Below are 13,589 nucleotides of genomic sequence, written 5' to 3'. Positions count from 1 at the left end.
GTCTCAGTTGTTGGCTTCCAGTTGGCAAATTCAGATGGATGATGTGCTGAAAACGGGTTAAAGGTAATACTTTGGTATTGCCTTGGATTGTATTGTTTCTCACTCTTCAGATGCAAAATTCACCCAGCTTGGGTGAGAAACACATACAAAATAAAGATTATTTAATAAACTTGGAATTCGAAAAAAAATTTTTTTACTCTATTACATGATGAACTGTTTAAATATACTACCCTTTACTTTGCAAGTTACTATCAGTGGTTTGGGGTTTTATTTAAACAAAGAAAAGAATCTGCTTCCAGAAAGGAGAAAAAAGGGTTGAGACGGGGAATGTTAAACCTTTGTCACAGTTTATAAGGTACATTTCTCAAAGCAACAGAAGTGGTGAAGTAAGCTCAAGGGACTTTTTCCAGGTCATACCTAATTAAAGCAAGTCATGTATCACTACAGAAAACTAGGGCTAAGAACTCAACCCAGCCAGAGGTCAGAGCATTTATTATTGCCAACTCATATCAGTAAGAAAGTCTCCCAGGCTTAAACCTGTCTTTCAGACCTGAAGACCACCTAATATTCACACCACAGACAAGTCATCCTGCACTTTTTAAAGCATCTTTGCCAGACAGGACAAGAGCCTGCCTGTGCCTTGTGTCTGATGCTGTACAAAGATCCTGTTCCAAGATGCTTAAGTTACTTACGTTCTCTTTCCTAAAATAATCTACACGACAACGACAGGCAAGGACTTCATTAATTTGGCTCAAGAATATTTACATCTACTCTGTTTGGAGTTCCATTTGCATTAGCCATCAGCATTGGCCTGTGACCAGTTATCTCCCTGCAATGTACCATTCTGGACTCTTCCTCCACCTCAGCATTACTGCAGAAAGCCCAAGGCTACAACATACAGTGCTGAGGAACAGAAAATCTGGTCTACTGAGGCTTTTACACATGAACACCAAGCCCTTGGCTTTTGCCATAACTATGAACTAAATGAGCTAATGGTCATTATTTCAAGAGTATGATACACAAACCAAGAGTTATTGCCTGTTTCAGCAGTTCAGAATAAAACCTGGTGGGTGATCACCACTTGAGAGTATAACTGCAACTTCCAGTCTATGGTACTACTGAAAGCTTGGAGCTCAGGTTCTACACAAATTATTTTCACCTCCACATACTGTTTTTATAAATATGCTATTTAAAAATCAATGGAAGTATTTATATAGTATACAAAGCCTCCAGTAAAATACAAAATTCAGACTCAAATAATAATTTACACTATTACTGTTTGAGTATAATATATTAGTGTTTGGAGAAATGTACCTACCATCAGTCTAAACCTTGTACACTCCTACTAGAGCAAGTGATCCAGAGTATACAAGACCCATGAGATTTTATTTTACTCTAAGGTTTGGGGAATAAAAAAATAGATCAAGATTAACTGGCCCTACTACTGAGATATTTCCTTCACTCCATCAGTTAGAGAAGCCAGAGGGAAAAAGTAAAGAAGTAGTATCACCTACTTTGTCTCAGTATTTGTTGTTAGAAAACAAGAAGTATAACAGGCACATATCCATGCTTTAAAAATACCCAGGCCTGAAAAAAACATAGCACTGAGACCCTTAACTTGTATGGCAGTGACAACAATGATCACCCCACGCACATTCTGCTTCCCTATAACAGAATGGAATAATATCAGCACTGAAGTCCTGTTCTGTTACCAAGGCCTATGGGCTTGGAGCTGAGGGATTATACAAATCTCTTCCATACATCCTGCTCCCAAAACACACACAGCTAATAAACCTCCTCCTGTTTGCCTCCAGGTTCATTCTGAAGTGTTTCAGACATCTGGTTGGCTTGTTTAAAATAAAAAGCCCAGCTAGTACATTTGTTTTTATGATCCCGAGTGTGAAATGTTCTTGCTGGAGGCCTCAGGCCAGGTGAAAAACACTTATGTTAAGATGCTCCTTCATGGCATTTCAGGGATCTAATGAGCTATATAATCTGCACCCAGGGAAGTCTCCCTACATTAGCTTGTGTACAACTATGGAAATTAAAAATGAGGAACCTATGGCAGTCCAAATATTTTTCAGTAAATAGTACAGCTGGTGAACTGCAGATAGTACTAAATTTAGAACTCAAGTGCTGAGCAGTATTCTGTAAATATTCATACATCTCAATGCTTACAGCAACTCCAAGCCTTACTGTCTTAATTCTTCATACTATAAGTAATATTTCCCTCTCAGGACAAAGTACTACACTGAATTTAGCAGTGTAAGATAAGTTTGTCTTTGCCTCAAAATTGTAACTCTCCAGAAGATCATTGTGCAACTGTACTGAATGAGCACATGTATGTGTGTATCCTCCTTTTATGACAGTGTATGACAAATACACTGCTTACATATTTTCATATAAAACCCAAGAGTATAAAGAAGGTGAATTACAAAGAGGAGTTCATACAAGAGTAAAATTCTAAGCAAGCTTGCATAAAGTAGTTAAAGCTTGGTGCTACATTATCTGTGTTGAAAGAACATGGAAATGCATTGAACAGATATGAAATATGCTGTGCAACTGACAACCAAGTTCCATCTCATGGCCCAAACTTCTTCTCTATCGTGGTTGACCATCTGTAATTTGTTACTGAAGAAACCTGAGTACATCTAGCAGGAGACACCACCTTGAGAGCTGACACACTGAAAGACCTCAAGTTTTACCACTCCCAACTAGTTACCAAATCCATTAGAATTCAGAAAACAAAGCTTAAAAAACTATACAGCTTTCAAGTAGCAAAAATTTTCTTTAAGATAAAGAGGTCTCAGCTATCACACTACAAATTCCAAAACTGAATGGTACTTCGAAGAATTACTTGTTGTTGCTCCTTACTTTGCTAAAGCTACAGTTTCTATCAACTTAATTATTTGTTGGTGTCCAACTTCTGTTTCGCACATACCATGAGATTTTGAATGGTGAAGTCTCTGAAGAGACCTGTACTACACAGAAACTGCTTTAACTACATGAGCCCTCAGTAACAGTCCACAAACGCCCCAAAGTATGAGCAGACCACAAATTAAAGTCCATCAAAATAACCGAAGGAAATTCAAAGACAAAAGCAGTGCACACATGTCAGTACTGTGTGTGCTTTCATATTACTTTAAGTGTCACCAGGGACATCCCTCTTGCCAGACATATTAAGGTACTTCAATAAAAATTAGTTCAGTTGAGCTATGCACCTCTTACTAGTTCACCAGACCATTTCAAAAGCAAAACAGCTACTTTCTCACTATGCATTCAGCTGTCAGCAGCACACTGAACAGCTGGATGCAGGACAGGCTGTGCTACAAGTCAAGACACAAACTAAGGGGTACACGTTGCAGTAGGTATTTAGAAAAAGTATTTGTAACAATTATATCAACTAAAAGAAATCACATGAGGCAAACAAAGTTACGCCATATAAGAGAAGACAACTATGTTCGGTCAGAAAAAAACCCCAACAGTGAACTGTTCCACCTACACTAGTATGATTTTTTCTTTAAATACTGAAAGACAACCTTCTGCATGATGGAAGAGCTCAGTATTTTCTCTGTGCGCTACCTCAGCACTATCAGATGTTTAACGAATGACTTATTAATTCTACAAGCAAGTTCTGAAGAAAGATTCACTTGCCAAAGTAGCTTCATAGAAGTTACTAGAACTCCAAATCACAGAGGAGTTTACTCATGAAGGACAGGTTATGAAGCCTTAATGCAAAACCATTCCCTTGTATGGTAGGCGACCAGGCACAAGGTGCCAATCAGTACACAAGTACTGTGGACCACACTTCAGTCAGTATAAGGCAAAATAACTATTTTATTAGAGCACAAAAATGCCAGGTGAAAAATGAGTGCTGAGGAAGGCCTTTAGTTTTAATCTTCACTGACTGGGACAGAAATGTAGCAGCTTTAAATGCCGTCAGGTAAGTCACTTGGCAAGCTCAGCACGCAAACATCCACAGACAGCAACAGTGCAAAAGAGGACAGGATCATGAGTGTTTGGAAGGGAAATCCATGTCATCCCACTTGGGCAGTTACCTTTGCAGATGACAGCATTCTGACAATATCAGCTTTGGTAACCAGGCTGAAGGACAAAACAGTTAAGATCTGATGAAGTGAACAGTATGAGATGCAAGTGTGTCCTTTCAGCTCTTCACCTGAAAACTCAAGTCTTTCAAATGATCTTTCAGTGCTGACAAAAAGGGTACTTTTATCTAAATTTCCTTTAAAATAAGCTTCTGAAATTACATCTGAGTTCCTGGCATCTTCACACGTGCAAACGTTAAGCACACTACAGTCTGCATGAAGCAGTAACATCTTTTCTGTTGAAGATCTGAAACAAACCACTGCACCAGGGGAAGTCACTGGTTGAGCACCTGGACCCAAGAAGTACTGAAGTGATAAACAAGCTTTTGACAGCTGCAGCCTTTTCTGCAGGTGCCACAGGCATTTACTTCATTTCAGTTTGGCTCAGTTCAACACTTAGTTCAATAACTAGTTTAGAATTCAGAAATAGGTTAGGTTTTGTTTGATCAGCTTGTGCTCAAGTGAGAAAAGGGTGAAAGGAAGGTGTCCCCTCCTCAAACTAGTTCCAAAGGTTAAGGCTGTATTTAACAGGACTATAAAGTTTAGTCTCAAGGACATGCAGCATTTTGCAACTGACTAAATTACTAAAAATTGAGTATCACACTTAATACAGAAAAACCTGCCACAACCAAGTATTAACCCACTCCCAAAAGAGCTTTTCCTAACACAGCTCCCCCTTAATACTTAAAAACAAGTATTAACATCCTAAAGTACACTCAATACACATTTCACCATCCACATTGCCTGTCACTTCTCAATGCCAGGTGATGCTGCCTTACTTTTCTGGCAACATATCGTGGGTTCCAAGTGATCACTGAGGTAATCCCAGCTAGCAAACATTCAACATCTTTAGAGAAGGATTATCAGACTTTCTAAACTTCTGCTCAATTTAACACTGCAGCATGATTTCAAAGGACAGATGTCCATCTCCTCAAGGCACACGGTGGAACGGATGGTTAGAAGATTAACTATTCCACCTTGTAGCCAGGCACAACAGAACTTTTACTACACTCAAATACACCTGTGTGATGAGAATAAACTGCTACATATTCAGAAACCACATATAAGGCACAAGATTAGAGCAAGTCTAAGGAAATTACTGAATGGTGGAGATGCAAAGTAGCTTGACAGTGTACAGGGAGAGGTGCTGGAGAAGCAACAACAAACAGTACTTACAAAACTGTGTCAAACAACCCCAACGGAGACAGGGCTTGGAGAAATCCATTTCCATGCAGCACAAGATTCATTATGTGAATCGAGTTCAGCAGGGGAGATGATATGAGAACTAAGATTTCAAAGAGAGAAAATTGCACCTGGAGAGATGTCAACAAATACTTACAAACACAAATCCAAGAAAAATACCCTAAAGAAAAGTTGTTCCAAGTGGCAGAGTTTATCCTTCAACATATAGCTTGCAATGCAAGAGCAATTTCATCTCAAGAATGGAGAGCTTAAAAGAACCCTAGCCACAGATGACTTCAGTCACTCTAACACCTGAAATTATTGGCAAAGTACTAGATTTGGAGTGTTATGTGATATATTTCAATACAGACAGGAAAAGGACATGCTTTTTTTCAAAAAGAAAAAGTCTGGATATCAGTTTCTGAGGTTAGGCCTGCCTTCATTCCATGCCTGCCTTCAGAAAAAGGTCAAAATTCATGTGACTGGTCTCCAATTCTCCACATTCCACAGAATCTCTGGGGAGGGTGGGAATCTTCTGTGAGCACTGAAAAGCAACAAGGAGGTGCTCAGCACCCACTTGGTTCACTTGGACATCAGAGTAACGGGGTTTAGAGACAGGGGAGAACATGTGAGATCATATACCCAAGGTTTACAGACTTCTGCTGTTGGGGGGTAAGCAAAGGCTCTACAGTGAATGGAATACCTGGGGGACAACCATACCCAGAGAGCAGTTACCACTGCAGGTGGTAACACTGCAGGTAACACTGCAGGTCACCACACCACATAGGAACCCAGCTCAGTTCCATTTCTGTGCTTCCCATGATCTGCTGCTGGCACAGCAGCCTTGTTACAAGTAGGAGAAAGGCAGGAAGAACTGCAAGACAGCCTTAAAATTCTATATAAAACTCTCACAAGTTGAAAAACTGTTCTGCAAGGAACAGGATACAACTGAGTTCTGAGAGGTGTGCTCAGGCAGGACTAAATGAACAAACAGGAAGGCAAATTCTTCAGAAGAAAGCTGTGGGCTCAATTGGATCAACAGACTGACCTTGAAACAAGTGTTAAGCTGCTGTAAGAAAGTCAAATGTATGGGGATGCATAAACAGGAATATCAGCTCCAGGGCACATGAAGCAGTCTTTTACTCCACTCAGCTCAGGAAAGCCTCAGCTGTAGTACAAACTTGGGCTTTAAGCACCATGCTCAAAGCCTGATGTGAACTAACCTGAGAGAAGGAAACAAATTATTAGAGTTGAAAATCATGAACTCTCAGGAGGACCTGAACACACTAGTTTTATTTAGGCCAAAAGTATCACAAGACTGCAGGGTGGAGGGCAAGACACAAGGCAAGGAAACAGGAACATGGCAAAGGACAGTTCAAATATTTTTAAAAGATTACTTACTAAAGGGGAAAGAATAGCTGTCCCTTATGCCCAGGGAATTAGGCAATGAGCCTGACCTGCAGTAAGGAAGATGTCTGGTTCCATACTCAGAACAAGTTTTAATGCTGAGGACAGCAAAGCACTGGACTGAGCAGAAAGAAGAGCTGCTCAAGCCTCTGTTATGAATCACATTAAATGTGCAATACCAGCATGAGGCAGGGGCCTCACACCCAGCCTAGACATTTTGCAGTTCTACTTTTTTTTTTTATTTAAATTACTAACTCAATTTCAAGCCACTACAATGTTTTTGCTTATCCTCCTAAGGTGTGTGTTTAGTTTCAACAAGCTAGAGGTTACTTTTCTGATTTTTCAAATTAAAAATCAGGATTTGCACATCCAGCTTATTTTACTATACCAAAAAAAAAAAAAAGTCAACACCTTCCTCATACTTTCTTCACAGAGAAATAAATCCACTCCAATCATTTCCCGTGGCAGCATGCAAGTTCCAACAATATTGCAGTACCCTGCTGTATTTTTCTTCTGACCAGAGCCGAGCGTGCTTTGCCTCCTAACAACCCAGCAGGGTGATGTAATGGCTTTCACCGCTGTGGTGTCAAAGCACTGTCACACAAACATATGCACACACCTTTTGCTTTTACAACCATTGCCTTAGGCTTGGTTAGGACTTCCTGAGGATGTGAAGTGCTGCATGCAAACCAAATAATCCAAAACAAAAACTAAAACATGCAGGATTTTACAGACTTGAAAAGCAGAGAGCGTTAGTTACAGACAGAGAATCTGTTACGTGTACACATTTAAACTGCAAAAGCTAAAGTCACTAAAGCACAGAAGAATTAACTCTTAAGAGTTCAGGCATAAATAGGCCACTTAAGAAGCACAAACCAAAGACAAAATACTACCCTTTTTCATCCTCTGCAATAGTTTGGTACTGCAGGTATTTATCCAGGTCCTAGTCTGCTTTATTAAATGACATTCTTCTGATTTGTGAAACATGAAAAGAGCAGCAACAGTCCACCTCACCCTGCAGGAGCTCAGCAATTTCTTATCCAAATATTGAACCAAAAAGGTCTGGTCAGGATGGAGTGCTAATGGAAGAAAATGATGAAGTCAGCAAGCATATATGCAGCCAAGCTCAAGGAGACCACCATACATCCTGGGAAGTGAACAGGCCAAGTGACAGGCTGTCACTGGGACATGCTGGCACATGTTCCAGTGCCAGCACAATTTCCTTATCACCGACACTGCTGTTGTGTCTTAACCTTTGGTAGCCCCTTACAGCAGGCAACAGCCCTTCAGTTTAGCCTCCAAGTTACTCACACTTCTCAAATTCATCAAGGTGCAACTTGGTTGTTTCATTTCATCGCTTCTAAGATATGAAAAGATGAAGTGCCAGGTACTTGCTCCTTTCCCCTTTCCCACTAGAAGAAACACACACTGTATTTCAGCCAATTCAAGCAAGTAGTTCTTGAATGCTGTTTTCATTACTCCTCTCTTCTCTCACTTACTAAATACTGCATCGAATTAGGCTCTGAAGCACAGCAGTAGTCTTGGGGCACGCTTACACACCACTACCCCCATTCCAAATAGGACTTAATGAATTATTATTTGTCACTACTATCACATTGGGACAACTGAACAAAGAGGTTCCCTTTTTTTTTTTAACTAAGATTGAAATTGTAACTGTCAGTTAATCCAAACCACTATACAGACATACCAATAGATCCAATCTAAATAGAGACCAGCAGTTAAAAACAAATAAATCACACCCTCAAAACTGTCCATAGATCAGAAGTCTCTTATGTTATGAAAACAAGGCTGGTTCATAACATGATAGAAAAACCACCTGCAATCTCAGTGGCCACCTACATGTTGATTTAGAAATGCTGAGCTGCAAGAGGCAAAACCCCACAGATCCAGACCCATCCTGCCTCAACTGTATTTCCATAGTTCTGCTGATTCATAATCTACATCATACACATGAGCCTCCAAACTTTAACCTTTTCCATATTCTGCATGCTACTTTTGGACAGTGGAAGCTGATAAAGCAATAAGGTTTTACAGATCCTAATGACACACAGCTCATCACTTGCACCCTTCCTTAAATATGATAAACCTCCCTCTAGAACCAGAAGAGGTCAGATCAACAGAAAGCTTGAAGGAAGACAGAAAGTGCATCTTTCATTAGGAAAGCACAGAAAGTTAGAGAAAACAGTACCCTTAAGACAAGAATTTTCACTATACACGAACTTTGGAGGGTAGAATAAAGAACAAAAATATCACACTCTATCCAACAGTAACTGTATGAAATAGAGGAATACTTTACTAAGACAAAAATCTAAAGCTACAATTAAGAAGGTGAAACATAACATATGTGCACAGCACTGAAGGAATGATTTAGGGCCACTGACATCAACAAGAGCTGCACAGAGCAAAAATTAAACATGCTGCAATAATAATATGAACTGCCCAATTAGGTTAAAAAATACATTTACCCTACAAATTAAAAAACCTCCCAAAGCCCTCGAAGGCATTAATGCTGTTCACAATGTTATTTGAGATGCAAATTAGGGACCTAAAGTTAATATAACACCAACAGAAGTTCCTATTATTCCCATTCATGGCTCAAGGGGAGGCGACAGTAGAAAAGAAGCCTCAGCCCTGCTGTATGAGGTCTTATGAGGACAGTAAAGGTTTCCTTCGTTTTTAACATTAACTCGCCTTAACTTAAAGGTAGAAATTGACAAATTAAAAATGTGATCTTTCATAACCCAAGAAAAGTGAAGTGAATTAAAAAAAAAAAAAAGTAAGCCAGCTGTCAAGGCTAGCTGGATGAGGGGAGTGTTAAGGAAAAAGAAGTACTCTTTAGAAAAAAAGGAATTCAGATCCTATCTTCCAGCATCACAGAGCTGAGGCTAAAGCACAGAAGTGAAGGTGTAGACAGTGGTGCTGCAGTTATTTCTTCAACTATTTCCTGTACCAGCTGGGTTCCAATTTTAAAGCTCAGCAAATGCAGGAACAGCTTTTTTCCATCTCAGATGCCTTCCCCACTATGACATGTAGGTCTTGGTATACTGAGTCAGTTTTGCAAATGACACTTGTAATACGACAGCCCTAAGCAAAAATACTGTTTGATTTCACACTCTTATCTCTGTCTGTACAGACAGACACACACACACTGAAGAGCAGCTTCCATCACTGGCCCTGGATGTCCAAAGCTCTGGGCCTGCACTTTGATATATTTGATATATCATTGATAGAATTTTTCCCAACATTTTCCTACAGTTTAATTTTCACAGGTACTTAAAACAATGTTGTCATATCAAATTCAGAGCAGCAATGCTAACATTAGGTAATCAGAAGCCTTGATCTTACTGTTAATATCCAACAAGCAAAATGTGACAGCAAGAATTTCACTAAAATACAATCAAGTTCAGACAGCAGAAAGCAAATTATATTAGTTTTGGTTTTATAACTCAGGAAATTTCCTAATTGAAACAGTTTATATTATCTAAAGCACGATATTCAACTGCTTGCTTAAAAAAAAAATATAGTGCTGTCAGTAAACTGAGAGCCATAACCCAGATAATGCATTTAGTAACAACCCTGCCTACTTCCTCCCCTCAACCTAAAAATTAGCAGAAACACGGCCTTCAGAAGTTATTTACGCCCACTGCAAAGCATCAGCAGTTAGCCGAGCGGCCTCTTGCCAGCTTGTTGATGACACTATTCCCCAAACTGACCAAACAAAAAAGCCACAACAGCACAAAATGTAGAAATGGCTATATTAAAGAGCTGACAGTTACCTTGATTTTTCTATACTCAACAGTACCACAATACCCAGTTGGATAACAGAAAAATTTGTAGAGCAGCCTAGAAAGGAATTAAAATTATGCCACTCTCTCCCCTTTATTTTTACAGACCTCCTCTTGAGGGACAAGAATATCCTTAAAGAAAACCATTTTTAAGCAAAATATGACTGTCTCAATCCCCTAACAGAGTGTTTACAGTTCAGAGAAACCAACAAAGTGAAGATTTTTTTTATACAGACTCTATATCTATCACTGGACTGCAATACTTCAGTGCTAAGACCTTAAGGACACAAACTTTATAATATACAAAAAACCACATTGTCAACACAAATAGCTCCCTTGCAGGTGTACAGAGTCAAGAGATTGAAACTTACCTACCAAGAAAGTATCAGATAGTGCCCTGATTTCAAGTACCTGTGTTCCCAGCCATGAATTTCTTCCCTAGAATTAATGAACAGGGCTTGCTTCTGCTCATTAACCCCTCCTTCAAGAGTGCTCATAAAGCCCTTCACAGGTTTCTGTGAGTAGTTCCACCCTCTCCAGTAAGATTATGTTAGTTACAATATCTACAACAAAAGTTGCAGGTACTCTATTTCAAAATTTAAGTTTATATGTAGATTGTGTAAGACCAAAGACAAAGTCCTATGAACGTTTACCTGCAAGATCATTCTTACATAACAATCAGATCTCAAGAATGTACTAATCTAAAAATAGTCCAAGAAGTTTATTTCATAAAAATAAAAATGAAAGTTTAAAGCAAACAAAGTTTTGTCTAAAAAGAAAGCACAAAACCTGTGAGCTTGCAGGGGAGAGAGAAACTCATTGTTGCCAAAAGGCAAAATTTCTGTTTGTAACTATGACCATAAAAACACACAAAAAGAAATGTAAATCATAACGTAAATATTAAGATTTTCCACTAAAGGTTTAACCAGACTTCTTGCTAGCATTTAAGAAAACTCAAAGCAGAACCAGAGAGGACAAATTCTTAGAACAGAACTCAAAGCCAGCACCAAAAAGTGGAGGAGCGAGGAAAGAATTGTGTTTGGAAAGTTTTAAGTACACCATGTTTCTAAAGGGAATAATCTATCAAACCACAGGAGGTGACTAGAACTGCCATCATCACTGTTAACACAAAGGAATGTAGATTGGGGGGAGGCAACAGAGGAAGGGGGAGAAAGAACAGAGAAGGGAAAAGAAGGAACTTAAAAAAGGGAGCCACAGTAATGGCTACCAGACTCTCAAGGAATTCCTAAAGGAAAGAATAAATCCTTCAAGGTTTTGTTTTAAATAAAGCAATCCATGCAATAAATTGCAGTCTTCTCAGTGCAGTTAGGCTTCCAGTTTATCTGTCCACCATATTTTCATAAATACAGTTTTATACCTCTGCTACCAAAGTTTAACACAATGGTTGCAAATATAAATAATTCTCCATTCAGCCTCCTCATTCTTCTGAATCACAGTAGAATCACCCTGCAGAAAAATAGCTTTTCAAATGGAAGTAGGGAAATTTAACTTTCCCAAATTTAAAATATCCCTTTACAATTACTGAATCAACTTTCATTCTCCAGTTAAAGAAACAATAACTATAGGCTACGCACTGGCAGGTAAAGGCCACTAGAGGACTGCCAGATTACCACAGGAACATCCCAAAAGGATATCATATCATTAGGGGGATGATCTTGCAGATCAGTATTTTAAGTCTGTCTAACAGGCAGCCTGTACTTCCATATGATGAAGAATAACATCTTGCTACTGATGCAAAAAATAGGGATAATTAAAAATAGCAGACATATTAATACCAACAGTATTTCCCAGAAATTCAAAATGAATGAGCAGTAAACACATTTTCTAGTTAGGAGTTCCACCAGCTTATTAAGATCTACTTGAAATGTATGATTTAGCCTTCTGACTCCGAGTGCAACTCTTCCAGGCATTTTCAGAAGCTCACAAGCTCTTTGGGCTTGAACACGTACCCTGCACCTCCAATAAAACCAGATCAAGTCACATGCTTCATCAGGAAAGTTTGTGCTATTCAGTAAACATTGTACTCCGGGTTTCATAAGCCAGGCTCGAAGCAAGCAGACTCTTCACAATTAAAACACATCCAGGGATGTTTCAGCTTGCCACAAGATACACAAACTCACTGGTTCTTGCCAGTAACGGTTTTGACAAAAATATTTCCTATCAGTCAGGCATATGAACGGGAGCCAGTGCAACAGTAAAGGCTGCAAAATAACTGTTCTCAGGAGCTAATTTTAATGTAAGCACAGCGAACCAGAAAATGGATTTGACCAGCTGGCTCAACTGATCCCAAGGCCTAGGATTGGGTATGCACATTACAATTCAGGACTTCTTGGTTCTGAACCACCCAGCCCCTCTCAGCCCTGCTGCAACCCCAAAGCTAAGATGCTGCTCCAAAGACCAATTTCTGGTTTCTGAACCCTGTGGTGGAGATGTCATTTCTCCAAAGGGGAAAACACCCGAACTTGCCGATTCCGATCCCAGCAGTTCAGATCCCTGACTCAAGGCCAACCCTGAGAATCCTCCACAAGACCTAAAGCAACCTCCCGAAAGAGCACCCAGAATCTCAAGACCACGTTTCTATTCAGCCTTCTTGCAGGCCAGAAAACATTTAATAAGCCAAATAACCAGAACAAAGCCACGTTACTGCCCTTAGAAAAGCTGGAATGACACAATGAGCCCATTCACTCGCTCACTGAGCCCAACTGGTCCTTACACTTCGGGGGCCATAAACTAGAATCAACTTTCCTACTGCTTGAGGGGCGGGGGGAAGGAAGAAAATAACCTCCGCTCCCATCCAAGAACCACTATGGAAGGCGGCTATTGTGGGAAAACATGCACCTAGTCGGAGGTAACTCTATCCTTGAGCCAGAGGGGGGGGGGAATCGCCTCAAAATCGCGGGGGGACGTGCCTGCAGACATGTGAGTGCAGGGCAGCGGCACAAAGGAATGTCCGAGCCCCGCCGGGTACGGAGATCGTACCATCCCTTCCCATGCCATCCCTTCCCTTCCCCGCACGGCCGGGGCAGGCCGGGCCCTGGGACACACGGCCGTGTGTCCCACCCGTGTG

The 13,589-nt window shown here is 40.1% G+C and overlaps 1 protein-coding gene across 5 annotated transcripts in view; it reads right to left on the bottom strand.

The window, feature by feature from the left end:
* The window catches only part of FAM53A (family with sequence similarity 53 member A), a 70,713-nt gene that overhangs the window by 56,426 nt on the left and 698 nt on the right, over positions 1-13,589 (bottom strand). The window lies entirely within an intron of this gene.

Source organism: Pseudopipra pipra, chromosome 4 (assembly GCF_036250125.1).
Source record: "Pseudopipra pipra isolate bDixPip1 chromosome 4, bDixPip1.hap1, whole genome shotgun sequence".
In the NCBI taxonomy this organism is placed as follows: Eukaryota; Metazoa; Chordata; class Aves; order Passeriformes; family Pipridae; genus Pseudopipra; species Pseudopipra pipra.
The sequence above is the reverse complement of the archived record's forward strand: the minus strand, read 5'-3'. Positions and strand labels throughout refer to the sequence as shown.